Genomic DNA, 21,904 nt, shown 5'->3' with positions numbered 1-21,904 from the left:
GACTTGTACACACAAAGGCTAAACAACTTGGCGGAAAATGATAGCAACAAGCATGCTCAGCGGCCATCCCGCCATAGACTGCCTATTTGCTACCCACGGTGCTCAACATAAGACTTGCAAGAAAACATCATAATAGAGCGCCGAGAGTTATAACAACATTCTGGAACAATGTGGAAGTAGTGATGGCTTGCTGCAATTAATAGAGATAAATCTTGCTGCATCCCGTTTAAAACAAATTCATAAAGCTGCTTTTGGCAGCAATGAGCATCAACAGATGAACAACATAAATCTTTGGGCAGGAATGCTGCATGGAGTGATGCTCATCTTGGAATTGGAGCAACTGTTCCAAAAAACAAGTAGAGCAGAAACAGCAGTGGAAAAGAATGCACACAGGCTTACAATTGAATTTTACTATCTGAAAGGTAACATATGTAGGGCAAGAAAAACTATGGTGTTGAGTACACGTTTTTGTCCACTTTATGTGTGTCATCTTAACTTGGTAAAATCCAGTTATGAGGCCGCAATTCTCATGTCCATATGTTTCTGATGTCCGTGTTTCCTAGCTCACTTACGCTATTTCCAAGATGTGCAGCACTGCTATAAGGAATAGAGAGATGAATTTTGCAACTGTTGACTAATGCCTCAACTATAAGGTTACTGCTTGTCATGCTTGTCTATCTTTTACTGAGAAAGACAACCGAAAAACAAATTTCCACATTTTTGTCAGCAGGACGTAAGTCGACACTTATGTCTGAAAATGCACAAGATACCTGCCTAACTGAGGCAGACACAAGTGAAAGTAGACACTTGAGTGCCGTGCAAACATCGCAGTTCATTAGCAAAGTAGAAACTTTATGCATGCTCGCTACCTGTTATCATATCAATTTTTTGTTCTTGCAATAGTCAATGAAAGCAAAATCTTGTGCTGCGCTGGCGTATTTCCGTTTTCTCAACGGTAGGGTCCCGAAACTTCTTTCTCCTCACTGGTTGCCTCTCAGCGGCTTAAACGGCGATAGTTACCGAGAGGTGTCTCTGAACGCAACCTAAAAGTAGCATACACTCGCTGGAGGCAGGAAATGACTACGGTGAAGATAGCTGAATAGTGTTTCCGTTGTCATGCCATCACTTTGTGGCTCTGTACACCGCTTGTTTTGTGTCCATTATTAATTAATTTATCATATAATGCAACCTAAAGGAGGACACACCCCTGGTATAATCTCGGTAGCTTATCTTAACGTGGCGATTTAAAAAAAAGTTCCGAAAAAAAGGTGCACTTAGAGGATTTTAACATTTTTGATTCGCTCAGTGCTCAGTTAAGTAGTGCCAATCCATTGCGCAACTGAAAAAATGAGTACAACAGGCTTTAAATGCGCTCTTATTCACTTTGACAATATTTCCGCTATCTGTCATCAGGTGACGCTTCTCAGAAGGCTCTACCGTTGAGGGAATGGAATCACGCGCTACGCTAGACAAGCTTTCAAGACAACCTAAAGCTAGACATGATTTCTGTGCGCACCTTCTTTACTCTGCCGTAGCGTCTTATTGCATTGCTCTCAAAAAAGGTCACTCGTGCCGGCCCATCAATTCTAAGGCGAAAGCTTTCAATGCCTCATACTGCCCGCTTCCGTTTGCTTTTTTTTTCTATTCGAAAAATTTGCCACCAGGCATAGTGAAAAGGCAGCGAGAAGTACCAGAACTGGGCGATACGAAGCATCTATTGTGGACCTGCCCACCTACGGCATCCGTGAGACAGTGCTACCAACGGAGAGTAGGCCGCGGTGGGAACGTGATTGTGATTACAGGAAGGGGACCCTGAACAAGCAGTTTATCGGCAACCTGTGTGATTATTTAAGGAAGACCTCTTTGCACTCTTTCTTCTAGTTTCGTTTGCTTGGTCACGCTATAGATTGCAATCAAATGGCGTCATGATGACGCCATCGGAGAAATAAAATCTTGTCTTCACTGGGAATCGCACCGCCCCCCTCCGCATCCCCAGCCGAGAGCTTTAATCAACCGCGCAACGCCCGAGATCTGAAACACACGTCAAACTTCTCCTTGTCTATTGTGAAGATGATAGTAGCGATGACAATGACGCTGCAATTAGTGCTGATTACATAAGAAATGGTAATAAATGTGTATTTAGTTCATAATGATGATGAGAGCACACGTGATGCACCGTATGCACCAGCAAAGTTTAGGGTTTCACATTTCTGCAGTGTAGATTCTACACTGCCCTCGGAGGAATTTTTTCAACACTATATCATCGATACTTGATTTTTTGTTCAAAATAAGCCCAATTCAGGAACCTACACTACGTAATGTTTTTAAATTGAAAGATAATATATGCATCTTTTGCAAATGACTTGAGACAGTAAGGATGCATGTAATAAACAACAATTGCGCAGAAATTATGTGTCCAGTAAAAGCTAGCCAGAGTCTGCTGATGTGCACATGAAAATAAGCCAAATCTATTTGTTCTTGACAGATTTCTTTCTCGGTTTTAGCATATACGGTAGACTACTTCGAGTGTAAATTCACTCCTTCTGCAGAGCTAATGCCTAGGATACAAAGATACCAGAGGAAGTTCTAAAGCCAAATGAAAATCACAGGGATTATTAGCCCTGCAGCAGACGAAGCAATTTGTGCTCAAAGACAGCAAAAGAACTTATAAAAGGCAGAATTTAGTTAGGCGTGTTGGCAGTGGCTTGCTGCATTTCTAACATGAGCAAAGAGCTTAAACTGTACCATCTTTCAAGAAAACAACCACTCTTCCAACCCTCTCCCTGTAGCATCTGGCGTCCCACAAGGCTCCGTTCTTGCGCCCCTACTGTTTTTAATATACATAACGATCTCCCACAGTATGTATTCCGCCAAATTCGAATGTTCGCTGACGACTGCGTAATTTACCGCCAAGTAACAAACGTAACTGATCAAGAAGTCTTCCAGCAAGTCCTTACCAAAATTAAACAGTGGTGCGAAAATTGGCTTATGACCCTGAACCCTAACAAATACAAGCTTCTTTCCATTACCCGTCGCAAAAAGTCATGCCTTCAATTAAAAAATCGCTAACGAGTTCACAGAATCTGTATCATCTTTCCAGTACTTAGGCGTCACATTATCAATTGACCTAACATGGAATGCACATGTTGCTAACGTGATATCATCTGCTAACGAAACTCTGGGATTTCTTAAACGTCACCTTCGCCTCACCGCGCATCACGTGAAATTGCTCGCGTACAAGTCACTCATTAGACCAAGATTTGAATATGCATCCGCCATATGGGACCCTCATCACATTAACCTCATAAACGATCTAGAAGCCGTTCAAAACCGCGCTACAAGGTTCATTCATTCTTCTTACTCGTACGACGTCAGTGTTTCAGGCCTAAAAGCTAAATCAGCACTATCGCCTCTTTCCGTTCGTCTTCGCATAGCCACGCTATCACTGTACCACAAGTTCTTTCATTCATCACTTAACCGTGCCCCCTACGTCACGCCAGCATCTTACATTTCGCACCGCACTGGCCACATGCTTCACGTTTTTCGGCCACGTGCCCGAACTGCTACTTTTTCAGCCTCCTCCTTCCCATGTGCAGCTAAAGATCGGAACGGCCTTCCTCAGCATATCGTCAACATCACCTGCCCTTTATCGTTTGCTAGCAATCTAAACATTTTTTGCACATGATTACATATTGCATTGTCTTGTACAGCCGCCCTGATTTTTAACAATATTGCGCGAGCATCGACTAAACTGCTGGTCAGCACCTTACAACGGCGATAAGCATGCAACACGGCGAGAGTTCGTGCATGCGCAAGAATGTGGAACGTCGCAAACAGATATTGTGGCAGGGCGTGTGTCTATGTGATCCGAACAGCGTAGCAGAAGACGCTCTCTCTTCGTGCGCGTGCGCGAACTCTCGCCGTGTTGCACGCTTATCGCCGTTATAAGGCGCTGATCAGCAGTTTGGTCGACGCTCGCGCTATATTGTTAAAAATCAGGGCGGCTGTACCTTTTATGCACATCCCACCCCTTATGCAATACCCCGCGAGGGGTCTTTAAGGTAATAAAATGAAATGAAATGGAATGAAACGACAATACTTGCCGCTATTTTTTTGCTCTCTTCTCTGCATCTACCGCTCCCCGGCAATACAATGGTGCAATGAATTCAAAAAGCTATTCATTAGGTGCATTGCAACTCATTTCTATTAATAGAAAAGAGTCAAATTTTTGCTTGAAGCAGCAGCCCACTAAACATTTATTTCTTATTTTAATAATTTTATATCTTTAAAATTGACCTCATCGGCTGGCATCGACGATATAAATGCTAAAGCGCTCAAAAGCACAAAGGAAATCACCAGTAATAGTTTGTCCCACACTTTCCAGCAGATATTGTCATCCAGCATCGTCCCTCATGACTGAAAAATGGTTAAGATTGTTGTAGTTCCTAAGCCAGGTCTCACTAACTACTAGCCCATATCACTGACCAGTGTCTCTTCAAAAATCGTGAGACAGATTATTTATTCGTACGTCACAAATTTTCTTAGATCTGTCAAGTTGTTTAACTCTAACCAGCAAGGATTTTAAGAAGGAGTTTCATGAAATACCCAACTTGCACATTTTCTTCACGACATAAATATTAATCCAGACCTTAACATATTGGTTGACGCTCTCTTGATCTACTTCGAGAAGGCTTTTGAAAAATTCCCTCTGTAGTGTGGTAATCTTCATCGATATAACCACTGACATGCGTCGCGTGCTGCCGCTCTCAAGGACGAAGAAGTTGTTCGCTGCCTTGCTCTTTCGCCACGCCTGACGCTTCGCTGCGAGTCTCCCCTGAGCGGCTGGAATCACCTGGGTTCACCGAATAAACACACCCCTACAATTGGTGCAGGTGCTGCTGGGTACGTTCCCATCCACCCTGGAACTTAGAAGCCGCACGTTGACCACTGCTTCCACCATGCCAGACGAGACCACCTCGACATCGGCGCCCCTACCAACCACGGTACTGTGTTCTGGCGTTCTACGGCAGCGTGATCCATGCCTCTTCAGTGGCACGGCTGACCAAGACGTCGACGACTGGTTGTCGGCGTATGAACGTGTCAGCTGTTATAACAGATGGGACGACACTATTAAGCTAGGTAACGTAATCTTTTACCTGACCGACGTGGCGAACCTCTGGTTTCGCAACCATGAGGCAGACCTGCCATCTTGGTCTGCATTTAAGAAGAATTTTTCGGAAGTGTTTGGCCGTCCTGCAGTTCGCAAACTCCGAGCAGAACAACGCTTGCGTGAGCGCACACAGCATGCCGACGAGTCATTCACAAGTTATATAGAGGACATCGTTGACCTGTGCAAACGTGTCGACCCAGTAATGTCCGAAGCGGCTAAGATCGGACACATCTTGAAAGGTATCTCCGAGGACGCGTGTCAGATGCTCTGGCTGAAAAATCCTGCCTCCGTCAGTGAAGTGATTAAACTTTGCCAGAGCTACGACGAGCTTCGAAAGCAGCGCGCTTCTACCCGGCGGTCCGGTTTTAGAGACGACACCATTTCTACACTAGCACTGGGTGGTTCTACTTCATCTGAGGACAGCCCTTTGATTCAACAGATAAAAGCCTTCGTTCGCGAAGAGGTCGCCCGCCAGCTATCCCTGGTCCCTCAATTACAAGACACTGGTCGCCTTGTTCCCGACATGGCTCCGTCTTTGGCCCCTACCATACGGCGTGCCGTGCAAGACCATATCGCTGATGTCCTTTCGCCCAGTTCCGTGCTCTCGCCCAGCCCAGTGCTTCCGACCAGCCCCGTGCCACCGCAAGTAACGGCACCACTAACGTACGCCCAAGTTGCGGCCAGACCGCTAATGCCAACCGCACCTGTTTCCTACCAGGCCGCCCCTTCCAACCATCCTTCACCATCGCCTGGGTCGGCGTTCCATGTCCGTATTCCAAGGGTACGCCAACGCCCTACGAACCCTTGGCGCACCGCAGACAACCGGCCAATTTGCTACTCTTGTGGGCTGCCGGGCCATGCAGCCCGTCTTTGCCGCCAACGCCTTCCACCTTCTTGCCCTGACCCCTGGAACTACACGTACGACGCCGACCAGCCCTCGCCGAGAACTCAACCCGGTTCCGAGTTCGTTCCTCGGGACAATCAAACGTATACCTCTCGCCGATCATCTTCCCCTCGTCGCCGTTCACCATCACCGCTTCCCCGACGTTCTACCGGCGCTGTTGAGGGAAACTAACAGTCGCAGTTCCCGGGGCAAGAACTGCGCTTGGTTCGAACTCTTCAAGTCCTCCGTCTTCTCCCGCAAACGTAATACAAGTGTTCGTCGACGGTGTCGCAATACTCGCTCTTGTTGACACGGGCGCTGCCGTATCCGTCATCAGTGAATCTCTTTGCCGTCGTCTTCGCAAGGTGACCACCGCACTACCCGACTTTTCGCTTCGCACCGCTTCATCCCAGCGCATTCATCCCTCAGCAGCGTGCACGGCCCGTGTTCTCATCGAAGACGTCTTATACACCATCGAGTTTATTGTACTGGCTCACTGCTCACACGACATCATCCTGGGCTACGATTTCCTTTCCGCTCATCATGCCGTTATTGACTGCGCCCGCGCGGAAGTTTCATTTTTACCTCTTTGTGATACCGTCTTGTGCGACGTCCCTACCCGGCCTGCAAAACTCCTCGTCGCCAGTGACACAGACATTCCTCCATTTTCTGCTGCCCTCGTTCCACTCTCCTGTGAAAGCGTTATTAGTTCGACTGTCTTCTTCACACCTTCCGACGCCGCTTCACGCCATCCCTGCCTCCTGCTTCCATTTGCTGTCCTCAAGTTCGAAGATGGCCTTAGTGCAATGTACGTCTCAAATCCATTTTCGTGCCCGTCCGTCCTGCTACGCGGCGAGTGTCTCGGTCGTATTGAAGAACTTGATCCCGAGCTTGTAAATACTCTTCCTGCAACGCCTACTCCATTAGACGTTAATGTGCTCAGCTCTTGCGATACAGTGACCGCTTCGACACCACCCGATGTTCTTCAACAAGCTATTGACGCAGATCTCCCACCCGCACAACGCGATCAACTCGCTGCTCTTCTACAGAACTTCACTTCTGCCTTCGACCTTCCTCACACTGCTCTGGGTCGCACGTCTGTCGTTACGCACGCAATCGACACTGGTACAAACGCACCTTTACGACAGCGTCCTTATCGCGTGTCGGCCTCTGAGCGCCAAGTCATTGCTGACAACGTGGACGACATGCTTCGCCGGGGCGTCATACAGCCATCTAACAGTCCATGGGCTTCTCCGGTTGTTTTGGTCACCAAGAAAGATGGTTCCATCCGGTTTTGCGTCGATTACCGTAGGCTTAACAAAATCACGCGCAAAGATGTCTATCCTTTGCCGCGAATCGACGACGCCTTGGACTGTTTACAGGGAGCCGAGTATTTCTCCTCTTTGGATTTGCGCTCCGGCTACTGGCAAGTACCGATGGCTGATAATGACCGCTCGAAAACTGCCTTTATAACACCGGATGGATTATACGAGTTCAACGTTATGCCCTTTGGCCTCTGCAATGCCCCGGCTACTTTCGAGCGCCTGATGGACACTGTTCTTCGTGGACTCAAGTGGCAGACCTGTCTTTGTTATCTGGACGACATCGTAGTTTTTTCTGCCGACTTTTCTTCTCACCTTCTCCGCCTAAAGGATGTCCTCACGTGTCTCGCCGGCGCTGGGCTTCAGTTGAATTTGAAGAAGTGCCACTTTGCCGCCCGAAAACTCACAATTTTAGGCCACGTAGTTTCTAAGGACGGCATTCTTCCCGACCCCACCAAACTTCGCGCAGTTGCAGAGTTCCCGAAGCCAACCTCCCTGAAGCAGCTTCAGAGCTTTATCGGCCTCTGCTCCTACTTTCGACGTTTCATCTTGAACTTCGCCTCTATCATCGCTCCTCTGACCCAGCTCCTTGCCGGCAGCTCCGACCTTTCCGCCTGGACTCCAGCCTGCGATAAAGCCTTCGACACTTTACGCCGCCTTTTGGTTTCGCCGCCCATTCTACGCCACTTTGATCCGGCTGCGCCTACGGAGATCCACACTGATGCCAGCGGTATTGGGCTTGGTGCCGTCCTTACCCAACGTAAGCCTGGTTACAGCGAGTATGTTGTGGCATACGCCAGCCGAACATTGACAAAGGCAGAATCTAATTATTCAGTCACGGAAAGGGAATGTTTGGCCATTATTTGGGCTATCGGAAAATTTCGTCCTTATGTGTATGGTCGACCGTTTTACGTTGTGACCGATCACCACGCTTTGTGCTGGCTTGCCTCTCTGAAAGACCCATCCGGTCGCCTTGCTCGCTGGGCTCTTCGTCTCCAGGAGTTTGACATTCATGTCATTTATCGATCAGGCCTAAAGCATACGGACGCGGATGCTCTTTCCCGCTCGCCATTGCCTAGAGATAATTCGTCTGACCACGTCTGTGCCTACGATTTGTCGACTCTTACAACTATCGACATGGCTACCGAGCAGCGGAATGACCCCTGGATCAATGCACTTTTGGATTTTCTCTCAAGTCCTACTCCCGGTCATTCATCCAAAGCGCTCGTCCGCCAAGCCCACCACTTCTCCATTCGTGACGGTCTTCTCTATCGCCGCAATTATTTGCTCGATGGACGGAAGTGGCTTCTAGTCATCCCGCGTCATCTCCGTGCCGACATTTGTGCTGCGTACCATGGTGACCCACAATGTGTTCACGGTGGCGTATTGAAAACCTACACGCGCCTACGTCTGCGATTTTACTGGCGTGGAATGTACCGCTTCATAAGACATTTCGTGCGCGCTTGCGAATCTTGTCAACGCCGAAAAACGCCTCAGAAGTCCTCTGTTTTGTTGCAGCCGTTACCCTGCCCTGCTCGTCCGTTTGACCGCGTTGGCATAGATCTCTATGGCCCTCTTCCGACTACTCCTGCTGGAAACCGGTGGATTATTGTGGCAGTAGACCATCTGACTCGCTACACTGAAACATCACCGTTACCCTCTGCCTCTGCAAGAGACGTTGCTTTGTTCATTCTCAACAACTTGATTCTTCGCCACGGGACTCCGAAGGAACTGCTCAGTGACCGCGGACGCGTTTTCTTGTGCGACGCTCTCGAGGCCCTACTGAAAGAATGTCGCATCATTCATCGCACCGCTACTTCTTACCACCCTCAGACGAATGGCCTGACAGAACGCTTCAACCGTACTCTGAGTGACATGCTGGCCATGTACGTCAACGACGCTCATTCCAACTGGGACCACGTTCTTCCCTTCGTAACCTACGCGTACAACACTGCGATACAGACCACCACCGGATTTTCTCCCTTTTTTCTTCTTTACGGGCGCGAGCCAACCTGCACAATAGACGCGCTTTTTCCCTACCGCCCTGATGTTTCTGAATCGACGCCACTCTCGGACGCCGCCCAGTACGCAGAAGAATGCCGTCAGCTCGCTCGTTCGCTTACAAAGGAAAATCAGTGGCAACAAAAACACCATCGTGACACTGGTGAGGCGCCTTCATATGCGCCCAACTCCCTGGTGTGGCTCTGGGTTCCTGCCACAACCGCCGGCCTGTCAAAGAAGCTTCTTGCTCGGTATCACGGTCCATACCGAGTCCTTCAAAAAACATCTCCTGTGAACTACGTAGTTGAGCCGGTTACGCCATCTGCGGACTTGCGTCGCCGTGGACGCGAAATAGTTCATGTGGACCGAATCAAGCCCTACTACGATCCGTCTGTCCTTTCGGCACCATGAGTCGCCAGGATGGCTCCTTCTCTGCCCGGGGGGAAACTGTAGTGTGGTAATCTTCATCGATATAACCACTGACATGCGTCGCGTGCTGCCGCTCTCAAGGACGAAGAAGTTGTTCGCTGCCTTGCTCTTTCGCCACGCCTGACGCTTCGCTGCGAGTCTCCCCTGAGCGGCTGGAATCACCTGGGTTCACCGAATAAACACACCCCTACACCTCATAGACGCCTACTAGTGAAACTTACGCAACTAAACCTTACCCACTCGTCTTAAACTGATACAGGATTTTCTCACTAACCGTCAGCAATTTGTAGAGGCCACAAATAAATCTTCTAAGCTCTCTAACGTACTCTCTGGTGCGCCGCAAGGCTCAATTCTTGGCCCACTTCTTTTCTTATTTTAACTTACCTAACATTATTTCATCAATCATTTGCTTATTCGCTGACGATTGTGTACTTTACGGTTCTATAATAGCGATGCAGATAACGATGTTCTTCAGTCTTATCTAGAAAGTTGGCAAGAGTGATGTCGTAGATGGCTGATGGTCCCCTAATAAAAATGGGCTTGTTTCTTTCCACAAACTACAAAATTACCCTACCCCAATTTTTTGTTTAATGGTTCCAGTGTCTGAGCCCTCTACTGCATTAAGTATTTTGGGGTTGACATCTCGAGGACACCTAAATGGTCCACACACTTTACGCGCATAATTGTCAATGGTAATTGAACTCTTGGCTATTTTCGTCCTAATTTACGCCTTGCTTCAGCAGCGGTTAAATTACTAGCTTATAGAGCATTAACTCGGCCGAAATTAGAGTATGCTTCAGCAATCTGCAACCCCGCTCAACTTAACCAAACTAAATCCATTGAACTTGTTCAAAACCGCGCCGTTCTATTCATCTACTCAAATTACTTGTACTCCACCAGTGTTACTGGTCTAAAAAATATTGCATGCCTACATTACCTCCAGCAACGCCGTGTTGATGCAAGACTATGTTTGTACTATAAAATGTTTCACAACTTTCCTTATAACTGTCCTATCCAGCCTGCTCATCATTCTTCAGCCTGCACAAGCCCCAATAAGGCCGCTTACTCACCTCCTTCTTGCACCATCTCCCCTTGACTCCTTCTTTGTCCAAACAGCCCATGACTGGAACAATCTTCCCAGAAGTGGCATCCTTCATACAAACCCGACCATTTCAAGAAAGTCAGAACGACATTGTTTTATTAACACCAGAATATTTGCCCACTCCTCATGTACAGCCCTCCGCCAAGGCCATTGAGGTATCTGAAATAAATAAAAACTAAATTTGCTCACTTTAGAGTGAATCAGTGCTACTGAATGAGTGGCAATGAATATTCCGACTCTCCCTTAGCTGTATTCACAGTATGATCATATACAGGTATTACATTAACAACGAAACAATAGAAATCGCTCTGAAAATAATTTTTTCGGTGCAAGTGGGGTCCAATATCCATTTTCAAATCGAAAAGGGCAAAAAGCAAAATTGCTTAGAGTTTTAATATTGGCATAAAATTCTGTTAACTTTTTTCGTTGAGTATATTTAATATATGAAGCAAATTAAAATATTGTTTGTGCTGATAATAACCTTCCGTGTATTTCTCAGTTCGTGCTTTCGTGGACTACCCTCATAGAAAAATATGCTGACTTGTACATGTCCTACCTATTAAGTCAACCTTATTGCTGCGCTAGTATATGTAGGATCAAAAAGTAGCATTGAATTAGTTGCATTAGGGACGTTAAGCAGTTTAACCAAATTCGATGTTGCAAAAGTGCACCTCTCCAATGCTCTGCAACAGAGCTGGAGAGCAGGTGGGGTAATGGGCCTTTGCACAAGTGCTCCTAGGTTGATTGACCTAAAAACAACGCGTTGTATGGTTACAGCAGGTGGTTGGCGACTGAACACGAGTCAAACGGCAATCATTTATGTATATTTTGCTTACAGTCGCCAAAACAGTTAGCCTGCTAGAAACGTCCGACACAACGTCGTTACGAGAGAGAGCACTGGCCCCATGCCGTCATCCTTAGGAGTATGAGCGCTGGTGTTTTTCGACTACAAAATGGTACGGTTTTAACGTAGTTAAATTGAATGGAAGGTGAGCAAGCGTTTGAGCCCACATGGATGCTGCTGGGGATGATGTGCAATGCACAGCGCGAGAGTGCGTTGCAGTGTGCACGCGGGGTGATGCGACATCCCGCCCTCCTTTCTCACAAAGAATTTATCGCTGTGAATCCGCTCCGGCTTTTTAGATATGAAAGCGCTACAGGCAGTCACACAAGTTACTATTTGAAAAGCTACGAACCGCACGGTTAGCGCTAATGGGCATTCAAAGATGTTTACTGAGACGCCACAGCCGGTCAGCTGTGCTTTACATGTCTCGGGGGGGGGGGCACATTATACAGTTAAAGCTCTGATATCAATAATTTGTCTTGTAACCCTCAGCTACCATAGTCACCATGCACTACGTACCTCGGAGAATCGCTGAAGGGCTTGTAGATCAAGCCACTTGCGACTTGTCCCATCATAGGGTAGGTGACCGAAGTAAACATCGAAGTGCCTTAAGGTGCCTCGGATCAGGAGAGCCTGACCTGCTGCGCACTTGTGACCTCACATTAAATTAGGAGGGCCGACTGCAGCTCCCCGAGATACTGTTTCTGGAATCTTAAGTTGCTGCAAAGCACTTTGTGGTCGATGTTGAAGGATGCCCCACTCAAATAGATTCCTCGAAGACTTTGAAATGTCGCGCTCTCGTTGAAATCAATACTCGTCTTCGATTTCATCCCATGACAGGACGCTTATATGCTGCCGGTTGTAAAGGACGCTCTACGGCATGATGTAACATGGGCAGGTTGCACCGACCGCTAGAGCGAATGACCGAACACCAACACATGAGCATTAAAACAAACGGACCCCGCCGGGGTGGCGCAGTGGTTACGGCGCTCGACTACTGTTCCCAAGGACGCGGGATCGAATCCCGGCCTCGGCGGCAGCTTTTCGATGGAGGCGAAAAGCAAGGCGCCCGTGTGCTGTGCGATGTCAGTGTACGTTAAAGAACCCCAGGTGGCCGAAATTTCCGGAGTCCTCCACTACGGCGTCTCTCATAGCCTGAGTTGCTTTGGGACGTTAAACCCCACAAACCAAACCAAACTAAAACAAACGGATTTAATGCAACTAGGCTTGGATTGTTCGCGCTTGCTGAAGGTGGCAAAGTGGTTAAAAGTGAGTTCATATACCTAATTAATCAAAGCACAGCCAACTCGCCAACTTGATAACTTTGAAGGACCTGCATGTGAAATGTTGGTTATATTATTTGAAGTATTTATTACAAGTAGCTTCTACTTTTTCATTGGATTACAATTGTCATCATCTGCATGTGCGTCTGCCGATGCGTTTTATCGTAGAGCTTAAATGCATTCTGTCTGTTGTCAGCCAAATACGTCTACATTAGTTAGCAGGCATGCGCAGTAAGCGTCCGATGTCTACGTCTATACGTATCCGGCAAACATCAGTACGTATCCGGCAAGGTAAATCTCTCTAATGTCTGCCATCCATACGTGACTGATACTGGCAGCTCTGGCGGCAGTAACAATGCGCGGGAACAAGGATAATGCTGCGGCTAAATGTTACGCGACAGCGTTGAAAAGCCCCTAGTTGCCGCTATCCCTCCCTATCTCTATTGTTTTTTTTCTTTCCATCACGCCGCTCCGCGCTATTGGATGCCATCTGTATTGCGCCTCAGAGTAAGGTTCGCGAACGCACGCTTTCACGCTGTCGGACACAACATGAAGAATACCCCACCCTATCATTCTTGTGCATGCTGTCTTGCCTAACGGCTGCTTACACAGCTGGCATTTTTCATTTTCGCCAACTTTTCCGAACGTCTGTATATCCACATTACAACACATAGAAAAAAAGACATATTAAAAAAGGCCGATAACAAATCTACACCACCGTGACTGTTTGGCTCTCGCACACAATATGAGTAACGTGGATATTAGATAGTGTTAAGTGCTGAGCTACTCAGTTGTCGTACATAATATTAGGGTATTAAGCTCAACACCGACACACAAGAAAGAGAACACCATCGTCGCTTACTCGAACTGTTTATTCAGATGAAAGCTGCCGACATACATAGCCTCAGATAATACGCACGCGTACGCATATCAAAGAAAAGGCATCAACCTCATCAAAGCAAGTGTGACAGAAATCTTTGATCAGTCTTATAAAGAAAAACCTACGTGCCAATCACACAGTTCGAACCTGCGTTTGTAGTACAGAAGGCATCTAGAGTTTTATGAGTGTCAGCCGTTACTATTTAGAAGGATTATAAACGATGCGCCCTTAACGGTGCCCACACTCCCAGACACCCTTAGAGTGAGTGGGGGTAGCTGTTCCATCCGCAAAGGAGATGCCCTCGACCTACGTGGCAAGCTACGGCGGAATTCAGCTGCCTTGTAGTGACAGAAGGGGGTGGCCGTTTGGTGCCCAGCTGTCGCCGGTTCAAGCCAGAGTAAGGGTCGGAGTCAGAAGTAACAAACTAAACACACTTTATACACAGCAGGAGACGATACAGAGGAATACACAAATACTAAAATTGCATAGACGAGAGGTTCACAAATAAACAAACGCTAAGCATGCAACTACAGAGGTATTCAATAGCACACAGGCTTTACAACACAGATCAAACACGAGAGAGTCACATAAACAAACATCAAATTGTTCACCATTCACTGTTGCAGTCCGACGCCTCGAGAGTCACGATGTGGCCACCATTCAAGACGAGCGCCTCTCCCTCGCAGGTCCGTGAGCGTACCAGTAGCGAGTGATCCCCGGGAGTCCAGTCGAAGCACTAGCGAACACGCCGCAATCACTTGCTGAATGACTGACTGACTGACTGACTACACAAGCGGCGCGGCCTCCATAAATAGGGCGCGCCGCGTCTGTCTGTTAAGGCGCGCTAAAGCTAGCGCGCACACACACACTTGGCTTCACTGGTTAAAGCGCTCCCTTTTCCTCCCGTCGAGCCGCACGTCGTCATTGGCTAGGAACCGTAGAAATTTCTGGAGAGCTCTGGCATATGAGTCACCGTGCTCAGATTTCGTGGCACTGCCCCTCCCTTAAAGATTATTGTCCTACAATATTCTCAATACACACGAACATCGCGCGCAGATGCATGCGGTCACAAACTACATTGGTCAAATGTCATCATCACGCACATACGCCTAATATAATGCGGCAAATAAAGTTGTTTCCTCCCTCCTCCACATTGCACAAATTGCAATGCACACATCAGAAGTCTCACAATTTTCTCAGACTCTGATGACAAATTTTTTCACACATCACTACATGAAGTTAACAAACATAGCAACACACTGTTGTCGGATACACATAAGAATCAACAACACAGAAACACACAGCTTTTCAAATGCGAAGCGCACAAACCTAGATTTCCGAGTGTAATTCCAACTTGCGATCAGTGCGTGAAACGCTTCTGTCCGCCAGGGATTCTGCCTTAATAACTGGTTCACATGAAGGGAAAGGCGCAGTATCTGTCACACTTGCTATGTGGACACCTTAACCGTGCCTAAGGGAGGGGATGAAGGTGGGAGTAAATGTTGAAAGAGAGAAAGGGGAGCCGTAGTGGAGGTCTACGGAGTAATTTCGACCACCTGGGGATCTTTAACGTGCGCTGACATCGCACTGCACACGGATGCCACTTCGCTGTAGGTTTTTGCATTTGAGGTGCTTCCATATTTCCATATCGGGCTACTGCAAATTCCTTAAGGCATGACTGATAGTCACCTTGAAAATCACACAACTAATGTGTGCCGATAAATGCCTCTACAACCAGTAGCGCCGACGGAGAAACGGGAACCTGTGCCAACGCGCACATACCAACAAAAAGAATCAGTGTAGTAGCGTTCTTTGCTAGGCACCGGTATTTTTTTGTGCGAAGATGAATATTCCCAGAAACGCTCCCATAAGCAGGAGAAACACTTGGGCTACCTGCATCAACGACAGTCTAGGCATTACTGACTTAATTTTCTGTGTCGTCGCTTCCTTTTCGGTTTCCTCCTGAAATGTTTCCTTCTCTTTATTCTTTTCTCGGGGCTTTTCCTCCGGCTTCTCATGGCCTTGCTTGCCTCGCCTTCCCTTTTTCTTTTTCACTGTAGCGCACAGGCGCGGAACTTCGATCAGGATCCTCGGGAAATGTCGCGCCCTTGATAGTTCCCCAACACCAAATCGTAGATAGGGCATTTCATGCAAAGGGCTGTCAGTTTTCTAGAATAATATTGCGTTTGCACTTCAAATTTTGCCTCACGAAGCAACTGAATTGAGCCGTCAATTAGCCTCACAGGGCATGTCTCACCAGTCAGACCATTCTCCTGAATCCAATCAAACTTTATTTAACGATTACGGCCCCGCTACCTGTATCTCGAAGCAAAGAAACTGATTTTCCTATCTTTCTCCTCGATAACGGCATCCGATTCGCCACAGATCCAGGTTGCGCGTGTACTATGGCCTTCACCACCCGAATTTTCTTGTCCTTCTTTCGATTAATAATCTTCTCTGCTTTCTTCTCCTCTAGGCCGTGCACCACGTGGACTTACTTGCCGTTCTTCAGCTCAACAAAGCCATCAGCATCTTTTCCTCCAGGCGACATTCCGACTCTGACAGAGCCCTCGCGCATGCTGCCTGCGGAGCTGCCCTGTCAGCGTCGGGACACGACATCGCTTTGCGGCCCTTCTTTCCGCATTTCCAGCACGCAGGTGGATTGCTGGTAGCGAGTTTGCTGCAGTTAGGTGTATAATGGCCTAGTTGTCCGCAGAGATAGGAGATAGCACCTCAGGGCTGACTTTACGCAAGGTTGTGTCTGCCGGAATTCGGGCTTTCGAGGGGTTTCGAAATTTACAATCTTGCTCAAATTTTCGCCTCCCTGGGCTTTCAAATATTGGTCTGTGAGATCCATCATTTCGTTCAATGTATGTGCGTTTCTTTCTTTTAAACAAAGCGGCACACCAGGGTGACAGCTACCCAGGAATTGTTCCTTAATTAGGAATTCGCGAAGTGCGCCATACTCTAGGTTAATTTTTGAGAGTTCAGTCCAGCGGTCAAAATAATGACTCAATCGCGCAACATACTGTATTGCCATTTCACCGTCTATAGGTTTCCCACTCCTGAACATCTCACGAAAGCCATCCGTCGTAAATCTAAACCTTTTAATTAATGCAGCTTTCAACTTGTTATAGCTGCCTGCATCTTCAGGAGGAAGTCTTCCAAATACGCCTAATGCTTCGCCACTCAAGTTCTCAAGAGGGTAGCACATTTACTGTCTGTACAATTTCCATTTATAGCGATCCTTTCGAAGCGCAAGAGGACTGCGTCGAGATCGTCTCTTCTCTCATTGTATTTCGGGATCAATTTACTTGCGTTTATCCGCAACCGGCTATGTCCTTCACTGGGGCTATGCACTTCAGCTAAATCGTTGTTGTTCTTTGAACTTTGGAGCTGAAGTTTCAAAGCAAGCAATTCCTTTTCCCACTGAAATATCTCTTCTCGCTTCTTTCGAGCCTTCTCCTTTTCTTTTTCTGCCCTAACTCTTTCCTCTTCGGCTTCCTTTCGAGCCCTCTCTCGTTCTTTTACTTCTCTCTCTCTTTCTTCTTTTTCTCTCTCTCTCTTTCCTCTTTTTGTCTCTGGCTAACCCATTTGCGCAGTTCGCCACAGGACAACCCCAGCTGCGTGCAAGCCTCAATCAGCTCTTTCAAATTCATATCTGAGGCGTGAACCGTTTGGGTGTAGCCTTAAGTCTGCTTTGCGCACCTCGCCTAAACGCTTCCGCTCGGCACAACCTCTCGCTATCGCTCTGCAGCTACACAGTTTACGACCTCTTCGTAAACTCTCCCAACTCGTTCTCCGTCCTCTGAGCTTTAGTGCACCAAACGTCCTGTCGCGGACGCCAGAATATTTGCCACCCATTAATAATTAGGATTATTAACGATGCACCCTTAATGGTGCGCACACTCCCAGACACCCTTAGAGTGAAAGGGGGTAGCTGGTCCGGTCGCAAAGGAGATGCCCTCGACCTACATGGCAAGCTTAGTCGGAATTCGACTACCTTGTAGTGACAGAAGGGGGTGGCCGTTTAGTGCCCAGATGTCGCCGGTTCAAGCCAGAGTAAGGGTCGGAGTCAAAAGTAACAAACAAAACACACTTTATACACAGCAAGAGACGATAAAGAGGAATACACAAACACTAAAATTGCAGAGACGAGAGGTTCACAGAAAAACAAACGCTAAGCAAACAGCTAGAGAGGTGTTCAATAACAAGGAGGCTTTACAACACAGATCAAACACGATAGAGTCATATAAATACACACCAAATTGTTCACCGGGCACTGCTGCAGTGCGACGCCTCGAGAGTCACAATGTGGCCGCTATGCAAGACGAGCGCCGCTCCCTCGCAGGTCCGTGAGCTTGCCAGCAGCGTTTAAGAGGTTCGCTGGAGTCAAGTGGATGCAGCTCGCCCAGGACGGGGTAATTGGAGGAATATAGGTGAGGCCTTCGCCCCGAAGTAGGTATGGTCATTCTGAGGTTGATGAAGATCATAAAAATTTATACCACAGTGACTGTTCGGCTCTCGCACAACAGATCTGTAACGTGGACGTTCAAGAGTGTTAACTGCTGAGCTAGTTGGTTGTCAGACGTAATATTAGGGTATTCAGCGGAACAGTGAGGCACACAAGGTAAAGAGCAGCATCGGCCCTTTCTCGACTTGCTTAATCATATGAAAGCAGCTGACATGCATAGCCTTCTAATGTAATACGCACGCGTGCACGGTATCAACGAAAAGGCGTCGATCTTAACAAAGCAGGCTTGACAGAAATGTTTGCTCAGGCTGATGAAAAAACACCTACCTACAACGCTTACGGTTGGAACCTGCTGTTTTAGTATAAAAGGCATATAGAGTTTCACAAGCTATCTATCGTCTGCCTTTACAGAGAATTCTCATGTGTCGGAACCGTGCTGCACAATTGGTGCAAGACCTGCAGTGCAAAACAAATCCCTCACCCTCTTTGTTTTTTATGTATTGTGCATGTTCCTGAAGTCGGTAATTCACGCAACGGGTCTCTGTCCTCTATGCACGCGACAATGAAATTTGGTAGACGCCACTGGTGGCGCACGTATCGAACCACTGACGAAGCCTCTTTTTACAGTCGAACTTTTGGCTTTCACACGTTACGAGACGATTTGTGGGCAAGCCTGTAGGGCGCAGAAAATGCCATGGATACACGTGCCTGTTTGCCGCATTTTGCCGGCCGTGAATACCAATGTGGGAAAATGGATTCACAGCGACCTTTCTTTTCCCGCCGGTTAATATCTGCTCACACCAGTCTTCATCTTTATCAGAAGTGTTTCTGCCATTGGAACAGTCTGACTCTGTGATGTCGTCATCAGCAAGCCCGACAAATTTGTTATTATTCCTGGCTTCCATCTCATGTACGTAGGAATTCCGGAGTGAGTTGGCAAAATGAATAAAAAATCCTTAAAATGAGGTGCTAAATTATGGATGGTACAGTTAGGTCAGCAGGTTCCTGCAATCTCTGATGCTTATATAAAGGAATGTGGTGCAATATCTTGCGTTTGAGGATTCTCTGTTTGAATTTACCTTTTTAAAACTGCCTCTGTATGATGGGTCTAAGTCGTGCTTAACGCTTTCCTGCTCTGCCTCGTGAATGTATTCCACATCCAGTTAAGGCATATTGTTTAGGTCGTGGGCGCTGCCCGGCTGCTGCAAACCTGGTACGTGGCTAATTTTGGGCCTCCATATGCCCGAGCAACCGCTTTGACACACAGATCACATTCACTCTGGCCGATGTGCTCGGGCCGTTGGCGCTGGCCGACATTTGCTCAACCTAGTGTGTGGCCGACCATGATTCGCCCAATGGATAAGCAACCATGGCCAAATTGGTCGGCGTTCATTAAGGTGCCCGATCTTATGGTTTAGGCATTAGCTGACATAAGCCCAACCTGGGGAGTGAACAACCAAAGGCCATCAATCGGTCGAACACCCGTGACGGGCCAGGTGCGCTATCGACCAGCAGCCGATCGACGGCCGTAGGTTGGCAGTATGCCAATGCCCCCTTTGATAACAAAGCTAAAATCACAGGTCGAAAACAGAAGATAAACGTTTGCAGGCTCCCTAGCCTTGTTGGGATTGAGGGCAAAAAACAAAGCAGATGCATGTGCAGCACAAGCACAATTTGGCCAAATTAGAGAAGTGAGCATGACACAAAGGATTTGTATAAAACTAGTATGCAGTAATTAACAGGTAAATGATATGTTATGGCGGACGAACAAGTAAATGACATATTACACTCTTTAATTTTTTTTTAGGAGACTGAAAATACTGTAGACATCAGGAACGTTTTGAAGAAGTAATTTTATGTCGCCTGCGCATGGGACGCACCCGCCTCACTCACAATTTTTTACTCCAAAAAGAAAACAAATCCCTCTGGGAGATTTTCTGCTTTCGCTTTCTGAGACGGACGCCACTTTGTTTCGCTCCGCAGTTGTTCAATCTGCGAATGCGGTATTTGAATTCGCACCTCCTATTCTGTGTTACAAACGGATACCTGAACCTTGAAGCACCACGGTGACACCGGACTTTCGACGGTAGGCCCAATGTTCTGGATTTTATTAGTCCTTAAAAATTTCTGACCGAGGCCTAGGCCTAGCTCGACTCCGAAGCCTCGCTGGACGCTAGGCGTTACCCGAAGAGGCTGGGAGCGGCCCCAGAGCGTCGCGACTTGAGAAGAGTAAGATGATGGAAACCGTGAAGGGAACAGACGCTTGCGCCAGCGATATTTTGAACTGGCAATGGTTTATGAGAAAGAGAAACCGAAACGTGGTCGTCAACAACGCCCAAGCCGACCACGTTAGGACGCTGAGCCTACCCAAGCCCAAGCTCCCTCAAAGAAGGAAGCTGGACGAAAAATCGATTCAGCGACAGCAGGAGCGAATTCCCAGCAGCGCTTACAAGATCATCATTCGCCCCAGAGGCGGAATTAACAGTATTACCAACATCGTAGGAAGTTTTGCACTTGTCTCGAGTTATCATCCAAGCCGACGACCTTAACCTGACGACCACGAAGGGTGACATCATCTCCCCACACTCTACTCAGCAATCAATACTGGTCGCTACCACGGATACCGAGAGAACTCACAAGTACGCAGCAATTCAAGCTCTGAAGTTTGAACCCAACATAAGTGAAGCCAAGTCATACATCGCCATGCCGAAAGACGAAGGCAAGTCGTGGTTCACGACGTAACACTCGGGTATTCAGCGGAGCAACTTAAAGAAATGATAGAATGGAGTGGGACTAATCCGCAAATCTCCGGTAGTATTAGAAGACTGGGAGCGAGATCCAAAACCATTCTGATACTTTTCGAAGACTGGTTTGTGCAGAAATGGCTCAATTTTCAGGGAATCAACATGCGCTGCTACTTGTATAAGAAGTACGAAGTCTGCACAACATGCGGCAGGCTGGGACACAGAGCCGATGTATGCCCCGACCGGACCAACGTGATATGTCGCGGCTGTGGCTTGGAACATCCAGGCGCTGGACACACATGTGAACCTAAGTGTCAACTCTGCGGTGAAGACCATGTCCTAGGACACAACAAATGCCGCGAAATATACAGGATGCCCTACCTCTCAAAGAAGAAAATGTGGGAGAAAAAGCTAGAAATTAACAACTGCAATCAACTTCAGGAAGCAAGGGACACATTCTCTACTCGGAACAAGAGCACCAGGGACGAGAACCCTGAGAAAGGAACCGGGTAAACACGGACCCATGGTCGGGGACCCGATCGAGATCAAGATCAAGCTCGACAACCAAAGCGACCTCGAAATCCCGGGATAAGAGCCAGGGACGAGGACCTGGCCTGCCTCCCAGAGATCCCAAGCATCCATGGAACCAACCCAAGTCAGCAGACAACAAGACGGTAAGATTCGTTAGCAAAACCTCCCAGGCTAAAATAGAGAGATGGAAAAACTCAGAGGGGAAAACGCAGAACTTAGAGAGGTGATGAAACAATTCAGT

Source organism: Amblyomma maculatum, unplaced genomic scaffold (genome assembly GCF_055883805.1).
Source record: "Amblyomma maculatum isolate TAMU_Amacu unplaced genomic scaffold, ASM5588380v1 scaffold_20, whole genome shotgun sequence".
In the NCBI taxonomy this organism is placed as follows: Eukaryota; Metazoa; Arthropoda; class Arachnida; order Ixodida; family Ixodidae; genus Amblyomma; species Amblyomma maculatum.
This window is presented reverse-complemented; position numbering follows the sequence as displayed.